Source organism: Lingula anatina, chromosome 7, assembly GCF_051362555.1.
Source record: "Lingula anatina isolate TDL-2025a chromosome 7, LinAna3.0, whole genome shotgun sequence".
NCBI classification, from domain to species: Eukaryota; Metazoa; Brachiopoda; class Lingulata; order Lingulida; family Lingulidae; genus Lingula; species Lingula anatina.
The window spans coordinates 17,780,823-17,792,835 of record NC_141773.1 but is presented as its reverse complement, the minus strand read 5'-3'; the positions used below and the strand labels follow the sequence as shown (position 1 = coordinate 17,792,835).

At 40.0% G+C, this 12,013-nt stretch overlaps 2 protein-coding genes across 9 annotated transcripts in view; one reads left to right on the top strand and one right to left on the bottom strand.

Moving 5' to 3' along the window:
• The window catches only part of LOC106166268 (thyrotropin-releasing hormone-degrading ectoenzyme), a 42,207-nt gene extending 40,842 nt beyond the window's left edge, over positions 1–1,365 (bottom strand). The window contains exon 1 of the mRNA XM_087018303.1: positions 1,185–1,365. The gene's annotated coding sequence lies outside the window, so the exon portion shown is untranslated. The remainder of the gene's footprint in view (positions 1–1,184) is intronic.
• The window catches only part of LOC106166274 (phospholipid transfer protein C2CD2L), a 42,963-nt gene that overhangs the window by 1,654 nt on the left and 29,296 nt on the right, over positions 1–12,013 (top strand). The window lies entirely within an intron of this gene.

Genomic DNA, 12,013 nt, shown 5'->3' with positions numbered 1-12,013 from the left:
CTCTTATGTGATAAGAACATTAACCTTTGGTATTGCAAGCCAGTTTCTAGAAGCAGAGGAAGTAATCCGAGTGCATTGGACAAGCTCCCTGCTGTTCACACTCATTGCTGCAGCGGCATTAACAGTAATGTTAGAAGTATGTGTTCAGCATAAAACATTGAGTTTGTGGTCATTTCCCATTAGAAGCAGGAGCTACACCATGCAGTGTAACACTTAAGTCAAAATGCCACAAAATTGCTGCAGACCATGTTGTTGCATATTCCTAGCTGCTGGTAGTGTCCCCAGGTGTTACTGCAGAGTGGTGAAGGTTATAGGTAATAGCCAAAAGCTCTCTGATGGAAAAAATGACTGCTTTTGGGGTTTTGTGTTATGAGGAGCATTTCAATTGACTTCACTGTGAAATATTGTTGTTTGAGTTAATGGCATTGAAAAACAACACTAAATGGGCAGCACATTATTAATTTAGAGTTATCTGTGTCTTGCTGTAGAATAGTAAGTATCTTCTTTGCAATATTAAAGTTTTATCAGTTTACTAGTACACCGGCAAAAGGTTGCATGTAGTTTTAGTATTTGACAAGATATTAATGAAGGTCAGAACTTGTCAACAGCTCAGCAGTTGACCACCTGAGTCAGTGCTGTGCAGAGGTGGGGTTTTGCTGGGCTTGTGACTGTCATCTGGATTACCACAGCTGACTTGTGATGCCATGTAGAAAAAGTCCAGCACTTTTTAAGACACAAGGTAACCTTTGTTTTGATAACCAAAACAGGATGGCATGTTGATTTGGAAAATACTTCAGCCAAGTAATTTTTTTTAGTAAAATTGCCTTAAATGCTGCTTGGAATCTGGGCCCTTTTCAGACTTGATCATCCACTTTTATGTAGAAAGCATAAAACCAATTTGACTCTCAGTTGGTTCAGTAAAGGTTTCATATGTTATATTTTCTTGTCTACAAAATAATATACCACAACCTGAGAAAAGGATACAAAAAATCACTTTTCCTTAGATTGTTATATTTTTCCAAGATGACATAGAGCTGTACAGTTACTTCGGTGATATATGAGAAAAAGAGCTTATGAATTTGTATAATAATACACAGCTTCATCCATGTGAAAATTTGTTCAAAAGTAAACCCCATGTCATGGCCATACTAGCTGACCTACTACATATGATTTGATAATCTTACCTTTACATAACTCCTCATAACATACTTGCCGTATAAAACCATCACAGACACTGTTATCTTGTCAGCACCTTTGAACAAGAAGACCAGACAAAAATTTTCTACATGTTTAGAGGTAAGTCTTTCCTAAATTTTGTCTTCACTCACCACTTAGCGGCAACTGTTATCTAGAATGAATTATAGGTGAACACAATTGGGTTTTGACCCACCTTTACTGGTTCTGTAATGAGCTTGTGTTGTGGGGTTTTTTTTATAACGCTATGTCCTTCGAGTACTGTTGTGATAGAAGGTAAAGTACAAAGTGCCCATTAATGATGCCAGTTACGTATTAATCTAAAATACTATAGTTATCTGTTGTTTGCTGTTCCTTGCGATAACAATATGTAACATGTATGAGTATTGCTTATGGTATGCCTTTCGTAATGCCGACTGTCCTAGCATACACATAGACCCCATTCCCATAGATTTTAGATCAATCTATCCCTGTGGAGAGTCTCACTAGATTACTGTCAGCTTAGCCGGCTTAAGCGTCTGTCCCGCCTACTAAAAGCTGTAAGGGGGTAATTAACTATGGTGCATGCTCGGCTGACTGCAATTTAGCGTGAACCCCCAGGGAGTTAGGGCAATCTAAATCTAAATCTCTGGATCGATCTAAATCTCTGGGAATGCACCCATAGATGCACATGCATGCACAAGCGTATTGCATCTTTAGAACATAATTGAGAGATTTCCTGGCAGATCAGTCCATAACTTCATCAACCTAGGCTTAGATCTCTCTTCACTCCCATATATAAACTACATATGACATTTACGTTTGATGACTTCACAACATTAGGTTTTTAACAGACAGGTGTAACATACAGCGTGGAATGCACCACTACATTTAGAGTGCAATTGGCATTTTGTGAGCTCTACTGGAGAAGATGTGAGGTTGTAGATGGGAAAGCTGAGCCTAATGAAATTGATGGCTGGAGTAAATTTGATTGTTCCTCTGCATTTGTGGTCTATTGGATCAGATTTATAATGCTTGATGAAGATTGATCCTTTCTGAGATGCACATAGGGAGGCACTGTTAAGAATGATGTGTTGCTTTGTTTTTGTATAGCATTTTGTTTTGACTATGAACTGATCTTTCTCCTTAAACTTAATATCTGATCAAAAAGAGAAAAAACACCCATTTCCCCCATTTCTATATGTATTGATATAAATTGGTTTTGAAAGAAGTGTCAAAAATCTGTGGAGGAGGGATGTTAACGAGAGGTACATTATTGTAGTATAGACTTCAGTTAGTTGTTAAGCTATTTTAGTTTAGAAACATGACCTGTGTGTGACTGCCAAAACAAGTTCAAAGTGATTGTTAATTAAAATCAAGGAATCACTGTATATTATACACAATGGTAGAATATTTGTCAAGCAATTACTAGTAGGTACAGACTCAGCGTTAACCTCAGCAATCAGTTACAGGCAACTTTTGTAAAAGGATAATAAATCCATGTTTTCTGAAGGTCTGCATTATGTATCCTGAGTTTCAAAGATTACTGGACTAGCAATGCTGATAATAGAAGTGAGTTTTTACATGAAGTCATAGCTGAAACTAAGGATACAATCAGAACAGCTGACTAACAGATCCACAGACCAAATATGGCCGACCCGTTGAATGCTTGGAGCATAATCCCCACAGGGAATCTGTTCAGTGTCTAATCGAGAATTAAGCGGCTAGCTTTTAAATGGGTCATCATACTTGATTGGTTAGTTCCCTGTTCTGAATACGCTCTGAGGGTGATGCTAATGATACTTTGGGGGGGGGGGGGGGGGAGTAGGAATCCAGTGGCTGGTGAGTGTGAGCAGGCCTTGGTACTGAGTCACAACCAGTTGACCCATGGTTTACTTAGGCCACGGATCAAATATGGCTGACCAGCTTGAAAGCTTGTTGCGAAATCCCCTAATAGACAGTGAATGAATTCCCATGGGGATTTTGCTTGCAAGCATTCATGTGGGTTGGCCATATTTGATCCGCAGACCTAGTCGACTGGATGTGAATACCCTCAAAACAGACTAAAGTTTTCAGTCTCAAAGTTACAGTAAAAACCAATTTCTGATCTTAATCCTTAGAATTAGCAAAACTGGCTGGGGTGACATCATTTGGAGAATAAATGAATCAGCCCCAGTGCATTACTCTTAGAATGTCCCAGTTTATCAGCCCTGTGAAAGTTGTCTACATATCCCATTAGAGAACCTTGGCTGCTTTATGAATTCATTGTTTTAATTTTAAGAAAATAACTTCAGTCTAGGTTCACAAAGACTTATTGATGCCTCTGCGTCGCATGTAATAACCCATAATTCATAATAATGTGTGGAAGAAGACTCTATCTGAGACTGCATATTTTGAGTTTTTTTGGTTGCCATGGTGATATAATATTACTCATTTATTTGCTCTGATGAAGGATGCCATGAATGATATAACACCCTTTTGTTTCTCTGTGTTCAAAACAAAAAACTTGAGATAATTTTGTTAATTTGACACAGATGATCAGTTCTCCTGCTGTGACCAGACTTGCTTATCGACTTTTTTCTCTCTCATTCACGGCTTGCATGCTGTTACAGTAATGACTCAGGAGTTGAGCAAAATTAATAGATTGTTTTGCCCAAAACACAAAAACAAAACATAAAAAGAAGATGCTTATTGTAAAGGTCTTCGCTTTTCTGCCACCAGTGTACGGTTCTCTTACTTCGCTGCCACCAACAAAACAAGGTCTCTGTTTTGTAAACTTTATTTCTACGAATAACTCTCAACACAAATGTACATGTTTCTGTATCTTTTACTAAACACTGTCTCTATTCTTGCTGTACTGCTGTACCTCTAATTTAAACAACTGCAACTCAGCTACAATAAACTAACTGGAACTATATTGTGAAACTGACTCAAACTAAGTTGTGAAACTAAGTCTGACACTATACTCTCACTGAGTACTGCCACTATACTCTACAGTAACTCTAACTGAACTCTAACTGAACAACACTGCGTAGAGCAGCTGTATTTATACATTTCAAAAGTGGACGGCCTTGAATGGTTCACTGCTACTTTGACTGGCAGGCAGAGGAAAAGTGGACGGCCTTGAATGGTTGACCGCCAACCCCTCTACTGGACACCACAATCCCCTCTTTAGTAAACTGATACCACTTACAAGCCATTCCAACTTAAGGTTCAAAGTTCAACACACACAAGAATGTAAACAAAAGGCTAAAGCTTACTGCAGCAATTTTACCATGAATTTTAAGGCTATGTAAAATCGTTACACTCTTCCCCCCTAGGTCTGATCCCACCGGGGATCTGCCCAACTACTAAATCAGTTAAAACTAAAAATATTCTGAAACATTTAAGCAGTTAAAAATTCAGTCCGTTCATAAAGTTCATTCAATAGTTCAGTGTCACTTTGATTAATAAAATTACTCTAAAGTTCAACAATGATAATCATTTTAAGTTCATAGTCTGATTCATAATAGTGTTCTCTTCAAAGTTCACTGTCTGATTATTAATAATGTTCTCTTTAAAGTTCATTGTCTGATTAATAATAATGGTCACTTTAAAAGGTCATTGTCACAGTCAATCAGCAAATCTCTTGGGAGGTCTTCTTTTCCTTTGTGGTCTTCCCTCATTCCTCAAATTACCGTCAGGTTGGGTCTTGGGTACTTGCACTTGTTTAGATTGGCCACTCTGCTTCATCCTGCGTTTGATGGCACTTTCTTCACGTTTCAGTGGACTTCCTTCTACATGATTGCCTTTAAGTAAACATTTCTGCAAACTGGACACCCAATCTGGAACTTGGTCACTCAAAAATGGCTTAAGACGGTCATGATGCACGATCTTCATTTTACACTTAGGTTTGCCTTTCACTGCAAACAACAAATCACTGTGCTTTTTGACAACAACAAAAGGTCCTTGCCATTTATCACGTTTCAGCTTTGGGCTCAGTCCCACTGTTCTAGTGCTATCTAGTAAATACACCAAGTCACCAACTTTATAGTTATTTTGCGAAATACGGGTGTCGTGGTCTCTTTTCTGCCTTTGAAAGTCCTTTTTCAAATGCAATCTCACTATTTCATGAATTCTAGTCATTTTCTCTTGCAACATTTTGACATACTCTGAAGGAGACGTCACAGATCGGTCTTCTGGTGGTTTTCCAAAGATCAGTTCTGTAGCTGTGTGAACTTCTCTGCCTAACATAAGCAAATTAGGGGAATAACCAGTGCTTTCATGTTTACAGCACCTGTATGCTGCAGTCAATAAAGGCAAATGAATGTCCCAATCCCGTTGGTCTTCTGACACGTAAGCTGATATCATGTCACATAACACAATATTGAATCTCTCCACCATTCCATTTCCTGAGGGATGATAGCTGGATGTTCGGGTTTTATTTATTTCTAATACTTGACATACTTGTTTGAATAACTGTGACTCATAGTTGCTACCTTGGTCTGAATGGAGATCAAGGGGTAGGCCAAATCTAGAGAAAAACTCTGTCACTAGCTTGTGTGCTACAGTTTTAGCTGATATGTCAGGGATGGCATAGCACTCCACCCATTTGGAAAACTGGTCCATTGCTAAAAGTATATATTTATTGCCTCTTTCACTGACTGGAAAAGGTCCTAAGATGTCTGTTGCCACTCTGTCCATGGGAGCGCCTACAGCATATCTTAGCAAAGGAGCCTTGGGTCTTGACCGTGGCCTTTTTCTCCCACCACAAATAGCACATCTTCTTATGTAATCTCGCACACTTTCTTTCATCTTGTACCAGTAGAAGTGTCTTTTCAACTTGCTCACTGTTTTCTTGACCCCGAGGTGACCCGACGTGACTTTGTCATGTACGCCCTTCATCACCTCATTCCTCATCTCTTTCGGAACCAATATCTGTAAAAAGGAACCTGTCTTATCTAACGTTTCCCATCTCTTATATAAAATGCCCTCCTGCAGCACAAGTTGGTCCCAAAGCAACCATAACTGTCGTACTGCAGGACTTTCTGCGGCCACTTTATCTCTCTCTGGTCTCTGTGATGACTGTTCCTTCCAGTCCAGCACAGTCTTCAACTCAGGGTCTTTACACTGCAAATTAAACAATTCATTCACAGTGTAACTGCCCAGCCACTCGGCTGGAAGTCTATCTCTGTCACTCTCAGATTCACTGAGATCTGTATCTTCATCACCATGAGAAAAATCTTGATCCTTGAATGTCAAGTTTTCTCTAGGCAGCACTTCCTTTTTCTTGGAAACTCTCATCCTTCGAAGAGAAAGTGCTCTAACTTCCTTAAAGATACACTTGAATTTCATGGTCACCCAGCTCAGGATTGCAAAGAACAATGTCAGTAGGGTGTAAAGGCCTGTCAATAAAACTGAACAAGCTGCTGTATACACACGTTTTACTGGACATTTTCCTTGGTTTCCCGATACTTGACCACTGCCACAGACTCCATTGTCTGATTTGGGTTCTTTCTTTCGGTTTTCTGTCATTCTTCTGGTTACTAAAGGGACGACTTCTTCTTCCAGATATCTGGACCATTGTTCATGTTTCTTCTTACACTGTACGCAACCCTCGCATGGCAATTTGCTTAAAATGGACTCCCCATCATAGCATGTACACTCATCTGGGTCGCATGGAAATCTCGATATTGCATCTGCGTTACCGTGTCTGGCCCCTGCTCGGTGTTCTATTTTAAAATCATACTGTGATAGCACTTCCAGCCATCTGGCCATCTGATCATTGGGCTCCTTAAAGGACATAACCCATCGGAGGGCACTGTGATCGCTTCGTACCAAAAACTGTCTACCCAATAAATGGTGTCTGAATTGTTGAACAAAGGTAACAACGGCAAGCAGTTCTTTTCTAGTCACGCAGTAACGGCGTTGAGTTTTCGTCAATGACTTACTTGCATACGCGACTGGTTTCTCTATTTCTTTCTGGGTCTTCTCACACCACTGTAACTGAGATAAAACGGCACCAATGCCCGTGGCTGAAGCATCAGTGTCGAGAATATACAATCCTTCGTCTCTCGGATACGCCATTACCTCATTACCCGTAAGGGCGCTTTTGAGGTCCTCAAATGCTGTCTGACAAGAGTCCGTCCAAGTAAACGCCTGGCCGGCCTGGAGCAGGTGATTAATCGGAGCAGCTCTTGTTGAAAATCCTTTAATAAATCTACGATAATATGAGCACAGTCCTAGAAAACTACGTACATCAGTCAGATTCCTGGGAACTGGCCATTTCTTTATACAGTCTACCTTCTCAGGATCTGGTTTAACGCCATCTTGAGTCACTACATGTCCCAAAAACTGAACTTCAGTTTGAAACAACCTGCATTTGCTTGGCTTCAGTTTTAGCCCTGCTTTTCCAAGACGATTAAAAACCTCGTCAAGTCTCTTATAGTGTTCTTCAAACGATTTACCAAACACAATAATGTCATCAAGGTAAATCAACACTGTCTGCCACTGCAAACCACGTAAAATCAGTTCCATACACCGTTCGAAGGTTGAAGGAGAATTAGAAAGACCAAAAGGCATAACATTATATTCGAATAACCCATTTCTTGTCACAAATGCAGTCTTTGGCTTATCTTCTTCTGCTACCTCGATTTGATAATACCCGCTCTGGCAATCAGCTATTGAGAAGAAAATTGAACCACCAAGAGAGTCTAAACAGTCATTTATTCGAGGAAGAGGGTAAGCATCTTTCACTGTTACATCATTTAAGCGTCTATAGTCAACACAGGGTCTTGTTGTTCCATCCTTTTTCTTGACATAAACTAGTGGAGCTGACCAAGGTGAGGTGGACTCTCTAATAACACCATTTTGGAGCTGTTCCTGAATTATTTTCTCTTCTTCTCCAGCAAACGCTCTAGGAGGTCTTCTGGGTTGCTGTTTTATGGGTCTTGCATCACCAGTAACGATCTTATGCTTTACGACAGATGTGTGACCCATGTCACTGGAAGACTTGGCAAAAATATCACTGTGCTTCTGCAGGAGTTTCTTTAGTTCACATCTCTCAAAGTCAGTCAAATTCTCACCTGACTGTTTATAGAGGTCAGCCAGGTACTCAGGCAATTCTGGGCTATGAAGGGTTAAGTCTGACTTTTGTTTACCAGGGGTTAAGTCTGCTCGTAAGGTGGGCACAGAAAGGCTATCTTCAAGTTTCTCAGCAATTACATGGTCTACTTCATGTAAATGAGCAATGCAGGTGTCTTTCAAAAGTGAAATGTCTTCATTAGAAGGGTTAAGGAGTCTCACAGGTATTTTATTGTCTCTTCTGAAAGGATCAACTAACACATGTCCGATCAGAAAATCACTTGACTTCTCTGGAATTTCCTCTACCAGTCCCAATCCTGATTTTATTTTGCTAGAATCGACTGTCCCTTCTATGATCAACTCACTGTTTGCAGGAATAATAACGTCATTAGTCACTGTCACTCTAAAGGCATGCTTTGGTTCCCTCTCAACCAAACAGGGCACTCTCTTCCCATTAAGTTTCAGTCCGTTCACACCCAGTGAAAAATCATGATGGCACAGGAAGTCCATTCCTAACAAACCATCGTCCTTTATTTTTGCTACAAGCATGTCCCATACAAACATTTCTTCGCCAGACTGAAATCTTATTTCTACATGGCCTTCAATTTCAATGTTTCTACTGTCTGCAACCTGCAACTGCAATTTTCTATGAGTCTTTTTCAGTTCAGGTCTAAAATCATGGGGAATTTGTTCATAAATGTGGGTAGATATAATTGTTTTTGACGCACCAGTGTCTACAATAAAGTTCACTTCTTGGCCCTGAATCTTCACTGGCCAAGAAACACTAGCATTTCTACAACTGACGGTTTCAATGTCACTGTCAACAGGTGTTTTTAGGGGTTCATTCTGGCCGGCTGGAATGCCCCTTCTCAGTTTCCCTGGTTGTTTACATGCTGAGCCTCTTTCACAGGTGCCTTGCATTCTCTTGCCAGATGCCCATATCTATGGCACTTGAAACACTCTATGTTGTTTTTCCAATTTTCTGACTTGGGTGGTGGAGGACTTTTCGTGTCTTTTGCTTTCTCTTTCATTATCAAGTCTTTAATTTCATCTAACTTCTTGTCAAACTTCTTTTCAAGCTGGTGTAGCTGACTTTCTGTTACAACAGCCTCAGGATTTGCTGCCCTAACACTTGGTCTTTTCACTGCCTCTTCTCTTAGACTGTTATACATTTCAAGGGCCTCCCTTGCTTCGTCTAGATTTTTGGGCGTTTTCATGCCCACTGCCACGGCGGCTTGATGGTCTGGCAACCCTTTTATGAAATGGCGCAATGCAATGGCCTCACGTGTGGTGCAGTCAGCCGTCGGGTAACCTTTTAACACTAACTTTCTAATATCGGATATGTACTCTGGCAGTTTCTCTCTTGAACTAAGCTTTCTATTTTCTAGCTCTGACAGATAGGAGCTTGTAGTACGCTTTTCTTGAAATCGGTTTTGCAACGCCCTCTGTAGCAGAGGGTAGGAATTTACCACTTCTGCTGACAACTGCACAAAGGCGAAATCAGCAGCCTCACCACGCAGACTGTTACATAATCTAAACAGTTTCTCAGACTCACTCCATTCACAAGTCTGGCTTAGTGCTTTGAATGGCTCAATGAAACCCTCCCAGGATTCTTTCCCACTAAAGAGAGTCTGTCTGGGCAAAGGTATTTCAAAGTTACTACGGCCGTTAATTCTGTGAAATGGGGTAAGTGTAGGGGTTATCGTTTCTGATATGCGTTCATTCTGGGCTCTGTGTTCTATTTCTGTCTCTTTCTGTCGCTCTAGGGCTCTGACTCTCTGTTCTGCAGCCTCAGCACGTGCCTCTAAGATGTCAGCATTTTCTTTTGCTTTTCTAATTAATCTTTCTTTCTCTGCCTCTGCTTCTTCTACAGCAACTTGAATTCTGTGAGTAGAATTTTCTTTTTCAGCTTCAAGAGCTCTGCAGGCTTCTTCAATCTGTTCCTCCAGGTTTCTCACTTCCTCCTGGTCAGATCTGTTGTCCTTTTTAGGAGGCATTTTGAATTTCTTGATTTCTTGAGCTTTTCTCTTGGCGTGTTAAAGTCTGTATCCCACCGCTGCCACCAGTGTAAAGGTCTTCGCTTTTCTGCCACCAGTGTACGGTTCTCTTACTTCGCTGCCACCAACAAAACAAGGTCTCTGTTTTGTAAACTTTATTTCTACGAATAACTCTCAACACAAATGTACATGTTTCTGTATCTTTTACTAAACACTGTCTCTATTCTTGCTGTACTGCTGTACCTCTAATTTAAACAACTGCAACTCAGCTACAATAAACTAACTGGAACTATATTGTGAAACTGACTCAAACTAAGTTGTGAAACTAAGTCTGACACTATACTCTCACTGAGTACTGCCACTATACTCTACAGTAACTCTAACTGAACTCTAACTGAACAACACTGCGTAGAGCAGCTGTATTTATACATTTCAAAAGTGGACGGCCTTGAATGGTTCACTGCTACTTTGACTGGCAGGCAGAGGAAAAGTGGACGGCCTTGAATGGTTGACCGCCAACCCCTCTACTGGACACCACAATCCCCTCTTTAGTAAACTGATACCACTTACAAGCCATTCCAACTTAAGGTTCAAAGTTCAACACACACAAGAATGTAAACAAAAGGCTAAAGCTTACTGCAGCAATTTTACCATGAATTTTAAGGCTATGTAAAATCGTTACACTATTGAACAAATTTCTGAGAAGCAGCAAGCATTTATGTCAGAATGAAGGTTGTTGTAAGTAACTGAAAATACTAGTATGACGTGTGATGTTGAATTAACTGAGGTGTACAAAAGAGAGAATAATTACCGTAGGTTATGCTGTAATGTAGAAGCTCAGCTGGTTGCAGTGATGGACAATATCATTGTACTAGCATATTAACATCAGTTTTTAAGGTTGGCTGATATAACAATATTTGCATCTTGATCTCCTCTTACACACAGGTAGCCTACTGGTTATGTTGTTGAAGAAAGTTAGGATTTTCTTTTCAAATTTTTCTAACTTTTTCTTAAAGGTATACTAAAGTATGCATTTGAAACTGCCATATTTTTCTAGACCTACAAATCATGCAAAGCTATTTATCTTTTCCAGTTCAGACCTGGAAAAAGATAAAAACCCTCAAATATAAGTAGTTGATGTCAATATTTCCTTCTGAAATGTATGTGATGATATGATGAAGGCGATCGAAACAACTGGACAGATGTTTTTAAACTAAATGGTAAGTGGAGGATGGTTTTAGCAGTGATTTATGAGTAGGAAAAAATTGCCACATTATCAAGAAAAATTCAATGTAGCACGAAAGTCCCCAGATAGAATACATTTCAGTATTCTGGACCAAGTGCTCCAAGCAGCTTGGGCAACAAACACTCAACTTGTGTGTATTTTGTGTATAGTACATAATGATTCAAAATTGGTCTTTCAAGAGATGAGTAAACAATGAAAGGATAGAATATGTCTCAAGTACAAAATACCTGAGTGTGTGGTATTTTTAAACAGCAATTCATCAAGAAGACCAACAAACTTGAGTCTGAAGAGCCCGTCATCATTAGGAAAGTGAACTTTCTAAATGTGGGAGAACAACATTACCATTACAAGAATTCTTGTATATGTATGGCTCACCGAGCCTGAAATACACCTACGCAGGCACACACATACTTGCACTCTGTGGAGATGACCTTTAAATGAAATTTCAGTGCAACACCTGGCACATAGGTTTAGTGCTAAGAGCCAGAGCCATGGGCTGGGATAGACTTCTTTCACTTTGCTAAAAGCCCTAAGC